Source organism: Notechis scutatus, chromosome 2 (assembly GCF_049901735.1).
Source record: "Notechis scutatus isolate UNSWTSFEM ecotype Mainland chromosome 2, rNotScu1.2, whole genome shotgun sequence".
NCBI lineage: Eukaryota > Metazoa > Chordata > Lepidosauria > Squamata > Elapidae > Notechis > Notechis scutatus.
Genome location: NC_142010.1, coordinates 7787031 through 7799706, shown reverse-complemented (window position 1 = coordinate 7799706; position 12676 = coordinate 7787031). Strand labels below are relative to the sequence as shown.

The window sequence follows — 12676 nt, the reverse complement described above, 5'->3', positions numbered from 1 at the left end:
AGTCACAATCAGGACTTGGGGTTTGGAGATCTCTTTTCTGCTACCTCTTCAGTGAGGAAATTGACTGTAAGGGGCATGCCCTCTCCTCATGGAACAGGGAAGAGAATGTTCAAGAAGAAAGAATTCAACAATACTTACAGGAAGCAAATTTGCCCCAGATACCCAAAGATATTGAAACAATGTTAGAAAGTAATATAACAATGATGGAATTAACAGAAGCTTTAAAAAAGCAAAACATTGGGAAACCAGCAGGTCTGGATGGTTTGCCAGTGGAATTTTATAAGACATTCCAGGAAACATTGAATCTTCACTTATTAGAAATTTTGAATGAAGTTATGACAAAGAAGAGAATACCCGAAACATGGCCAGAAGCATATATCACACTTGTACCGAAGGAGGACACAGACCCACAGCAAGTTAAAAATTACAGACCTATATCACTATTAAATTCAGATTATAAAATTTTTGCTTCGATTCTGGCAGAAAGACTGAAAAGGTACTTAAACAATTTTATTCATCCTGACCAAAATGGATTTCTGCCGAAGAGACAGATTAAAGATAATATGAAAATAATTTTAGATACACTGGAATACTATGAGGCACATCCTGAAAAACAAATGGCTCTGATGTTTATAGATGCACAAAAAGCCTTTGATAATGTGAATTGTTGTTTTATGCTGTCACAATTGGACCAAATGGGCTTTGGTAAAAAATTTACTCAAGCCATCGAAACGATATATCATAAACAAACTGCAAAGGTTATGATAAATGGAGTAAAGTTATAGATAAAGTCTGGTCCCTTTATAAGAAAAGGGACCAGACAAGGCTGTCCACTGTCACCTCTGTTGTTTGTATTAACACTGGAAGTGCTGAATAGGAACATCAGAGAAGAAAAAGAAATAAAAGGAATGAAAATTAAAAAAGAAGAGTATAAATTACAAGCTTTTGCAGATGACCTGGTATTTATATTAGAGGATCCATTGGAGTCTGCGCCTAAATTGATAGAAAAGATAGAAGAGTATGGGAAAGTAGCAGGTTTGAAAATAAATAAAGATAAAACAAAGATTTTAGCAAAGAACATGTTAGTAAGACTAAAGAAAGAATTGGAGGAAGTTTTGGGGATCCAAGTCACAAACAAGGTTAAGTATTTAGGGATACACATAACACCAAGGTGTAGCACACTTAAGGAGGACAATTATCTCAAACTTAAACAACAGATTGCGACACATTTGACAAAATGGGAAAATTTACAATTATCACCGATTGGGAGAATATCTACAATTAAGATGAATGTATTGCCTAGAATCTTATACTTATTCCAGACAATTCCAATCAGATTAGGGAAAGCATTTTTTGAAGATTTAAACAAAATAGTGCTAAAATACATTTGACAGAGGAAGAAAGCGAGAATAAAACTTAAATTGTTACAAGATGCAAGAATAAGAGGATTTGCTTTGCCCAGTTGGGAATTATACTACCAAGCGCCGAGTCTGATGTGGGTAAAGGAGTGGATAACACTAAGGAATACTAGACTTCTGAATCTAGAAGGGCATGACCTGCTGTTAGGGTGGCATGCCTTCCTCTGGTATAAGGGAACTAAAATGCAGGGGTATTTTAGAAGACATATTCGAGAAGCATTGTTTCTAAACTGGGAGAAGATAAAAAAGCAATATTATTTAAAAATTCCGCTATGGTTATCTACTATTGAAGCTTTTTCCTATCCAATAATGTATAAAAAGGAACAAACAGTTAGATATGGTGAGATATTGAATGAAAAGGGTGAACTTAAATCTATGCAAGCGTTGGAAGAACAAGGTGTAAAAATGAATTGGTTTTCATATTTGCAAATACAATCTAGATGTGATAAAGATGTTAAAACAGAAGGTATTTATGATAAGGTATTGACTGATTTAGATAAAATTTTGACAGGTACTGATGAAAAAGTAATAAACTTTATGGACATTTGCTAGAGTTTAAATTAGAAAAAAAACAGGTGAAAGAAACAATGATTGCGTGGGGGAAAAATTTCAGATATGGGATTGATTTAGATAAATTAGCACAAAAGCCGCTCTGCCCACCGTCTCCTGCCCATGAGTGATCTGGAAGTTCCTCTGCGCTTTTCCTCTCTTCCAATCCTTTCTAGCAATACAGTACTTGATGGTTTTAACTCTTTAAACTCAACCACAGAGCCTTCCTCCTGTATTGTCAGCTTTCTAGGCACAGATGTTCTTCCCTTGACCTCCATCTCTTGATAGGAAACGCTTATCCTGGCTCTACTACCTCAGGTGTCTGCAAGATATTTTTGCTGATTAAAGCTATCAAGTAGCTTTTCACTTCTAGCAACAAACCTTTGCAACTTAGTCAAGTGAAATAGTGAAATGTGATGCTTACAAGATAATATTACAAAATAAAATCCCTAAATCTAAAAAAAGATTCAAATTACACAGGAACTTGCTTTTCCAGAGACCAATCTAAAGTTTGGCTATAACTTAAGATCAGGATGTGCCAAAAATGAACTTAAGCAGAGGCTTTGAAGGACAAAATCTAACTTTTATTGATCAATAAAAGGGTGAGACCTCTCCTCCCATACACACAGATATGTGAGGAAAATTACAAAGCATATAGGTGAAAGTAACTCTTCTTATACCTTAAGATTATTTTACAAGTAGAGTAATTGCATTGTAAACACTCTAAGTTAGATTTACATCTTTCCTGCAAAAAAGACAAATGTCCTCCTGGCACTTGTTTATCTTTCAGTATCCTTTCTCCTATCGTCTGTTAATTGATCGCTTAACAGGGCTATTAACAACATACTTCAAAAAGTGTTTATTCCTTCAGATGTAGAGAGTTACAGTTCTCAGGAAAGTACATTTCAGGAAAGTATGTTTCATTTTCAGGGGGGTGAAACAAACCAGATGGATTCAGATTGATTTAGATGGGGCGATCATATATCTCAATAGGAGAGGGGTGTAACTGATTGTATTTGTGTTATTACTAGTTTTAGAACACGTGAAAGTTAAAGAAATATTTTTCACAACAGCAAGATAAGAAATGCTTATAGAGATAAATACTTCTACATATATATAAGAAAACAACTGCCTAACATCAAGATGAGACATGCCTATAGAGTGATAAATACTTCTACATAATGCTATTATATATTTTACTTCTTTCCTTTATTTATTACTCTAACACCACGGTATGTGAACTGTCCTCAAATACCACAATCCACTTCTTACTATGCTACAGAGCCCCTGATTATGACATAGTTCATGCAAACAACCTAACTTCACTGCTAACGTGGGCTGCCTCTTGCACACACCTTCTTATTTTCCTTGGTGACCTCAATCTACCTCTTATAAATTGGACCCTAAATGAATGTACATCTGAACCCATACATACAACCATATACAATGTCATTATTACACTGGGACTGGATCAATTAGTAACTAACAACACTAGACTCAATAATTGCCTCGACCTTATCTTCTGCAAAGCGCTCAAACTCAATATATGGCCTACAAATACAGGAACCTTTTTCAGTGACCACAGTATGATCGACTTTTGTCTCAATTTATGCCCTCACAAAATGGATCATAATGATGGTCCCCAAAATACAACTTCAAAAAAGCCAACTATGATCTCATAGATGCTGACCTATCATCTCTTGATTGGCACATTCTGTTCTCTAGCTGTAATACTGCAGAAGACCATTATAATGCGTTTTTGTTTGAACTTGAAAGAGTCATTAAACTATATGTACCTTTAGTAACCCCCACAAACAAACAAAACAAATTACCCATAACAATATGGAAACTTCAATCAAAAAAAAGATCGCCATGGCATAAAAACAAAACTAGCTACGTAGCAAATTTTAAAAACCAATACAACACCTTATGCTGACAGATAAAGACAGAATACACAAATTACTACTGCAAGCAAGAGGAAAACCTCCTCAGTACAAAATCCACCAGTGCATTCTACAATTTTGTAAACACCAAACTTACTCAAGAACCATCCCATCCCTAAAAGGACCAAATGGGAAAGACTGCAATGATGAAGCCGTTAAGGCCAATCTCTTCAATACATTCTTCAGTTCAGTCTTTGTAAACAGCAATGGTTCATGCCCGACATTTCCTAGTCGTACCACAACTAACTGTAATGACCTACTACATATTGACTTTACAGAAGATAATGTAGAAAAGGCACTACGTAATCTAAAATTATCCCTATTGGCCCCGATGGATTATGTGCATACTTCTTAAAAAAGCTCTCCTCTGCCATAGCGGAACCCCTAAGCATTATACTGTATATGAGATATCATTCAGAACCAGCTCCTTACCAAATTTATGGTCCTTAGCTTCAAAAAAGGTGACCCCAGCCTGGTTGAAAACTACAGACGAATCTCACTGTGTTGTGCCACGTGCAAAGTCATGGAATCAATCATTAACCAATTCATCACCCTCCACTTAGAGTCAAACAACCTACTCTCCCAAAAACAATTTGGTTTCAGGAAAAAATTGGCCTGTAATCTTCAACTACACTGCAAAAACATATGGACTACTCTACTTGACCAGGGTAAAGCTATAGAAGTAATTTACATAGACTTCTGCAAAGCCTTTGATTCAGTGGTACATGACAAACTTCTGTTAAAACTAAACTCTTACAGCATTTCTGGATCTCTTCATAAGTGGATTACTGTATTCCTGTCAAACAGGCAACAGATACCGTGTTTCTCATAAAATCAGGCTAGGCTTTATTTTTTGGGGGGTGACTTAATTTCCTCCCCCCACCTGCACCCCCACCTAGAGCGCCCCACGCGCACTCACCTCGCCATGAGGCCGCTTCTATCAGCCGATATAAGCACACCAAGGGCAGAGTCACCAGTCACTTCTATCGGCTGTTAGAAGCGGCTGGTGGCGAGGCATGGCTACGCATCGGGTTCCCAACTGCAAACTCAGTCACGTACGTATACCGTTGTCAGAGTAAATATCAGACGATCTCAAGATTCCCGCTGCATTTCTGCTTCCCAAGCCAGCCACTCTTCTTCGTCCCCTCAAATAGCCCTATTTCCCCCCGCCCCCAATTTCCCACTGCAACCACTTGGACGGAATGGGTCGCAGGGGGGTCGCTAAAGAAGCTGATTCCACCTACCACCTGCAATGGGCAGTTCCGGGCCCCTCCGCTTAGGCTGCCAACTAAGGGAACTCGCAGTTTACTCAATTGCTCAACTGGTTTCAAAGGGAGGTCAGGGAGATCTTTGTGTCCCTTGCCACCCACTAGCGTCTTCCAGGGGGAAGATATGCTTCGAGGGGGAATGCGGAGATTGCTGTCCGTAAAACTGCTAGCTAAACTTACTTACCTTCTTCTCGAGGTTTGCTTGCAGCCCAACCACTGACAGGTGGTTGAGTCTGGCTTCAGCTCTCCCTTGTGTGGTTGGTGGGGTATTTTGGCATCTCTTTTGTGTAACAACTGCTAAATGTTAAATGCCATGTATAAATTTTGTAAATTTATTTGCAGAGAAGTCTCCATTAGGTCACATATAGATGAAATTATACAGCAGGGCTTAGAACACTATACAGCAGGGCCTGGAAAAAGGCTAACCCTTTTGGGCTCCTGTGCTAATTGTGTGCGCGCTTGTCTGCTCGTGCTCGCGTGCCATTACCCAGAAGGCACTGCTTGAGGGCCTCCCATGCCTCCTGCGCATGCGCTGTGACCCCCACATGCATTGCATGCTTCTGTGCATGCGCAAGTGTCCCATCTGCGCCCCGCGCATGCGCACCAGATACCCAACAATCAGCTGGCGGGCGGCATGCGCAGTTTACCTTTTCTGGGTGAGGGCTCACATGCCAGCAGTAATGGCTCTGCGTGCCACTTCCGGCACATGTACTATAGGTTTTTTACAGGGACACCCTACACTGCCATTTTTAATGCTGATCTTGTAAAGTTTGGATAGTGATAGTGGCCTTTTAGTTATCGGATCTAAGCTCTGTTGTATGGAGGAAGCTGAAATATAATAAACTCAACAAATACAGGTAGTCATCAACTTATGACCACAATTGAGGCCAAAAGTTATGTTGCTAAGTGAGAAATTGAATAATTTTTGCCCCGTTTTATGACCTTTCTTGCCACATGTTAAGTGAATCACGGCAGTTATTAAATTAGTAACACGGTTGCTAAGTGAATCTGGATTCCCCATTGACTTTGCTCCTCTGAAGATCGGAAAAGGGGATCACGTGACTCCAGGCCACTGCAACTGGCATAAATATGAGTTAGCTGTCAAGCATCCAAATGTAAATCACATGACCATGGGGATGCTGCAACGGTCATAAGTGTGAAAAATGGTCATGTCACTTTTTCAGTGCCATTGTAAGTTTGAACAGTCACTAAATGAACTTGAGTTGAGGACTACCTTTATTTTATTCTCTTTTCATTCAGAAACTCATGATGGCATACATAGCACTTCCTAGGTAGCATGCTGTAATTTGCAGGGTAAATGTCCCCAGAAAGCCTGCCTACCTACCGAGATATACTTCTTGCCTCTCAATATTTCATAGCTCATGGAAGGTGTTGTCATGCCTAACACAATATTAGAACTCATGTCTTTTCATCTAGCATCCTTGAGCCTTATCCCAGATATTTGCTTTTGGTGCCTTTGCTCACACTTGGTGTTTGGCCTTGGGATTTCCTTGGCAAGGGGTTTTGGAAGTGCTTGGAAGAAATATCTGTCTGGGTTCAGTTCCAAGTAGGGAGAAAGATACTGGAAACATGGAGGCTGATTAGAAAGATGGTTTATTGGTGGACAGGACCACATGGATTTTAGGTCCTGGGCAGCTGAACACATGGAGGAGGGGGCCTTGCCCTTGAGCTTCCTGTTCCTGTGCAAGAAATGTATTCTATTGGTTGTTATTAGACTCCCACGTGGCTATGCAGGGGTCATAGCTAACTTTGTAGGCTGTCTGTGTCTTGGTTGAATCTTGCTGGGTGATACAATGAAGGGCAATTCCTACTGTGGCTGAAGGATCATCCCATCATCCTGGAGTTGAAGGTCTTTTGTAAGGTGACCAACTGTCTTCCTTTAGGGAGAACAGCCCTCCTTTTGTAAGTTCTGTCATCGATCAAATACAGAGATTTACAGATTAGTCTTTAAATATCAAAAAGGAAGACATTAGAAGGACACTCTTCAAGAGAGGACAGAACTTACAAAAGGAGGACTGTCCTCCCTAAAGGACGGTTGGTCACCTTATCTTTTGTCTTGTAGAAAAGCTGGCACCAAAATATCTGCTGGGGGCAAGGAGCTGGGACTGAGTTTCTGTCTCCAAGAGCATGTTTCTGAATTTCTCATCCAGGGAAATATAATATTCTTCCTTTTTTAATATTTCGTAAAATATTTTATTCTTCTAGGAGACAGGTGGATGCTAACTTTCTACACCCCTTTCCAGTTTCTTAAGCCTGAGAGTTAGGGTAAGGCTGGAGTTGGACAGATGGCTTTGCACTTTGGTTTGGACTTGGGACTGAGCATATCCTTGTCTCTAATCTGGGGCCTTCACCATTACACCAAACCAACCTTCTTCCTCCCCTCAAAATCCACCCCTTGAGCTGTTCCTGCTGCTCCGATAGCAAATCCAAGTCTGCAACTTTCAAGATCCAGTCCAAGACATTTGCAATCAGCTGCTCCTTATTCTCCATTGATCCTTTTCCAGTTTTCAATCTGAATTTCAGACTTTTCTTCTGAGCAGATGGAGTGTTCCTCTGATTTGGGTACTGGTGGCTTCTGGACTGGTCCCATGGACCAGCTCTTCTGGCATTTGATTGTCCTTGATTTTTTTTTTAGTTATCTCAATTTTGTTAGATACATGGTGTTAGTAAATTTTGGTGGTCTAATTTATCTCTTTGTTATTGCAAGGAGATATTTAACAGATAACAGATAATCAGAGTTGGAAGGGACCTTGTAGGTCATCTAGTCCAACCCCCCACCCAAGCAGGAGACCCTACACCATTTCTGACAAAGGGCAGTCCAATCTCTTCTTGAAAGTCTCAAGTGATGGCGCTCCCACAACTTCTGAGGGCAAGCTGTTCCATTGGTTGATTGTTCTCACTGTCAGAAAGTTTCTCCTTATTTCCAGGTTAAATCTCTCCTGGTTCAGTTTCCATCCATTATTCTTTGTCTGGCCTATAGGTGCTTTAGAAAATAGCTTGACCCCTTCCTCCCTGTGGCAGCCCCTCAAATATTGGAAGACCGCTATCATGTCTCCCCTGGTCCTTCTCTTTACTAGACTAGCCAAGCCCAGTTCCTGCAACCGTTCGTTGTATGTTTTAGCCTCCAGTCCCCTAATCATCCTGGTTGCTCTTCTCTGTACTTTTTTCTAGAGTCTCAATATCTTTTTTATAATGTGGTGAAAAAAAACTGGATGCAATACTCTAGGTGTGGTCTTACTAAGGCTTTATAGAGTGGTATTGGTACTTCCCTTTATCTTGATTGTATCCCTCTATTAATACAACTTAGGATTCCATTAGGTTTTTTGGCTGCTGCTGCACACTGCTGGCTCATATTTAGCTGGTTGTCCACTAAGACTCCAAGATCCCTCTCATAGTTACTGCTATTGAGTCTGGTTTCACCCACTCTATATGTGTACTTTTGGTTTTTCTTGCCTAAGTGTAGGACTTTACTTTTCTCTACATTGAATTTCATTGTGTTAGATATGGCCCAGTGTCCTAGTCTGTCAAGATCCATCTTGATCTTGAGCCTATCTTCTTGGGTGTTAGCTATTCCTGCCAGTTTAGTATCATCTGCAAATTTGGTGAGTTCCCCTTCTATTCCCTCATCTAAGTTGCTAATATTGAAGAGTACTGGGCCTAAGATGGAATCTTGTAGCACCCCACTGCTTACTTCCCTCCATGTAGACTTAGACCCATTAAGGACTACTCATTGAGTACGGTTTGCTAGCCAGTTGTGAATCCATCTAGTGGTGGTGCTATCTATTCTACTTTTTTCTAGCTTACTAAGAAGTAGGTTGTGGTCTTGGTCAAATGCCTTGCTGAAATCTATTATGTCCACAGTATTTTGCTGGTTTACTAATTTAGTCACTGTGTTGAAGAATGAAATAAGATTGGTTTGGCATGATCTGTTTTTAAAAAACCCGTGCTGACTGCTAGTTATTACTTTACTTGTTTCTAGATGTTGGCAGATCTGTTTTTTTATTATCTTTTCCAGTATCTTTCTGGGTATTGATGTTAGGCTGATTGGTCTATAGTTTCCTGGGTCTGTTTTTTTTTTTCCTTTTTTGAAGATGGGAACCACATCAGCTCTTTTCCAGTCCTCTGTTAGTTCCCTGGTGCTCCAGGATTTTTGAAATATATGGTGCAGTGGTTCTGAGATGACCTCTGCCAGCTCCTTTAAAACTCTGGGATGTAATCCATCAGGCCCTGGTGATTTGTGTTCCTCAAGATCAGACAGGTGTTCTCTTACTATATTTTTGCTTATTTTAACTTATTTTATTTCTGGTCTGTCATTTAAAGTTATGTTTTTGGTGGGTTGAACTATAGTTTCTTTTTGCGTGAAGAGGGATGCAAAGAATGAGTTAAGCAGATCTGCTTTCTCTGTGTTGCCTGTTACTTCCTTGCCATCTCTCTTTAGTGGACTGACTGTTTTCCTTAATTTTTTTCTTGTTATTTATATGTTGGAAGAAACTTTTTTTATTATCTTTGACTTTTGTTGCAAGTCTTTGTTCGTTCTGAGCCTTCGCTATCCTGACTTCGTCTTTGCAGATTCTGGCTATCTGTTGATATTCTGCCTTAGTTTAATGTCCTTCTTTCCATTTTTTGTATTTGTCCTTTTTTTTCTTTTAATTTGCCAGAGAGATCTTTGTGGAGCCATGCTGGTTTCTTCTTGGATTTCTTGTTTTTCTCTCTCAGTGGTATTGTGCTGGTCTGGGCTTCCATGATCATACTTTTTAGAGTTTCCCAAGATTCTTGAGTTGTTTTCCCCTTTAGGATTTTCATCCATGGAATCTTTCCCAAGTTCTCTCTGAGTTTATTGAAATCAGCTCTTTTAAAATCCAAGGCTCTGGTGTCATTATGTTCTGTTGCTTGTGTTTGTGTTATGTTGAATTCTAGTATGACACTATCACTCTCACCCAAGGTTCCTGCAGTTTCAATTCCCTCTATCACTTCTTCTCTGTTTGTAAGAATTAAGTCCAGTATGGCTGTCCCTCTAGTTTCACCTTCTACCTTTTGGACAACAAAGTTGTCAGCTAGGTTGGTTAGGAACTTATTTGATTTCTCACTTGGTGCAGAATTAGATTTCCAATTGATTACTATTGTTGTGTGTTTCCTGCATATGTTTGTTATTTGGCTGGCAAAAAGGACATCTATTTTTTCTGCTTGATTGGGTGGCCTATAATATACACCTATGGCCATGTCATTCTTTTTTTCTTTTATATTAACCTGTTGTGACTCGGAGATTTGAGCCTGCTCTGTTAGAAGACACAGACTTGAGCAATGAGGAAGAGGAGGATTTGGCCTTGAGGTTTGAGCCTGCTTTGCTGGAGGACACAGACTTGAGCCAGGAGGAAGAGGAGGATTTGGCTCTGAGGTTTGAGCCTGCGTTGCTGGAGAATTTGGAATTGCCTTCCTCCCCAGGACCTTCCTCCCTGGTTGTGCCTCAGGTGTCAGCAGATAATCAGGAGAGCGTGCCGGAGTACTTGACTGAGGATCAAGCCGAGGAATGCTGGTTTGATGCAAGGCAAAGACGCAGGCAGAAGCGTAAAATGCAACGTAAAAAGAACAAATCAGAGACTGAGATGAGAGACTGACAATACCCCACAGGGAATAAAAGTGGACGTGTTACCTCTGATTCCTTGTTCGGGACAACTTGTTGATTTGGGATAGAAGCTTCTGCATTTTTCCTGTGTGTGGCGTTGGCTTGTGATTTGTGCTTCCTTATCAGACTTGGCAGATAGCTGGCGTGAGACTGCCAAGAATGTTTTTGGGTTAAGGAAGTTAACCCTGTAGTTACCGGACTTGCCTGCTTATTTGTGTTTCAGTTGGAAGTTTGGACTTATTACTTTGTTTGTCCAGGTGAGACATAACATTGACCCATATGCATTCTAGGAGGTTTCCATCTTTGGTTTCATGCATTTCTGTAGCAATATATTGGTCCTTTACGTACAGTGCAATTTTGTTGGGTATTCTGCTATTTCCTTTGTTCACGGGGTAGTGATGTGTGGGCTGGTGAGCAAACTGGTGGGCAGAGGGCATGAAGTGTGTAGGCAGGTGAGTGGGTGAACACAATGCAGGGGTGCTGGGTGGGCTAGCAAACTTGTGGGCAGAGTGCCTGGGTGTGCAGGTAGGTGAGCAAGCAGGTGGGCAGAGCATGCTGGGTTGGTGAGAGGATTGACCACACCACCATCAGCAGCAGGAGCCATAGAGCACAGAGTGCGTCCAGGCACAAAGCAGCAGCCACAGCCGCCCATATACCTGCCGGCCAGCTGGTGCTCAGTGCAAGTTGGCAAATTGGGCGAGAGTCAAGGCAGGGCAGTTCCCAGAGCACTCCTTCCCTACCCAGCACCTCTGATACGACAATGGTGATGCAGGCACCACTCCCTACTGCCACCAATGCACTGGGCTCCAGCAAAGGGGACCAGGGGCACCCACAGTGGGCAGGGGAGATGCCAGCTGTGAGACCGAGATTATCACATCCAAAGAAAGCAAGCCAGTAAAATAGTAGGGCAAACAAGAAAAGGGATGTTTTGTGAGGGAAATAAACAGAATAAGCACACCAATCACATGTCACCTTATTATAATTTCCACTTTAGTTTGTGACCAGCACAATTCCAATCATTCCCCCTGTGTGCGGTGTGCTACAGACTTGGGAGTTGTTTTCCCTTCATCTCTTTAGTAATGGAGTTTGCGTATCTCCCAAGGCGATTTTCTTCAGTCTATGCATTTGGGATTTCTGGGCATAGGAGTGGGTGGGTGACAGTACTCGATGCCTAGGAGCAGGGTGACACAGGTTGTGTTCTCCACTCACTCATGGAAAGTCTCCAGTGATTATCCAGACAGACCACTGAGTTTACATCTTGGTTTCTCTACACGCCAATCCTGATCTGCTCCTGGTCACCACATATCCTTCAAAGGGATCAGATGCAATGTGACCTTAAACATTGTAACTTGTCTGTTTGAATTGTGTTGATGAAATGAACAATCTTGGAATTCTTTGCTGTCTTCCAATCCCAGCAAAATCAGGATAATCTTATCTGCATAGCTAAAATATTACTTTTGGTGCTACAAATAATGTTCCTCTCTATATTTGAAGGATAAATATTTGAAAAAAAATAAGGAGCTCTGGGAGAGAAATGAAAAACAGGAAACGTCTCCCATGTGTTGGGAACAGAGTGTTGGATTACCCTGTCTCGATCTTTATATAAATGCTGGCACTTTCCTTTTCACCCCTCAAAATCTATTCATGATTCTTACGCAATGCTGTTTTAGAAATGAAACATAATCTACTGTACACTTTTTTTCTCACATTTCCCCAGCAAGCGGGAAACCACAAAAGTGTCAGCCCCTTGGTGCTGCTCTCACACCCCTGCCATCAAAGACTAACAAGGAGGCAGGCACCTCCAAACGAAGATCACAACAGGAGTTGCGAATAAACCTGGAGACTCTGTGGTCA

General features: G+C 41.0%; 1 protein-coding gene across 1 annotated transcript in view; it reads left to right on the top strand.

Annotated features, from left to right (window-relative positions):
- Window positions 1-12676, top strand: part of LOC113426492 (uncharacterized) — an 807865-nt gene that overhangs the window by 429041 nt on the left and 366148 nt on the right. The window lies entirely within an intron of this gene.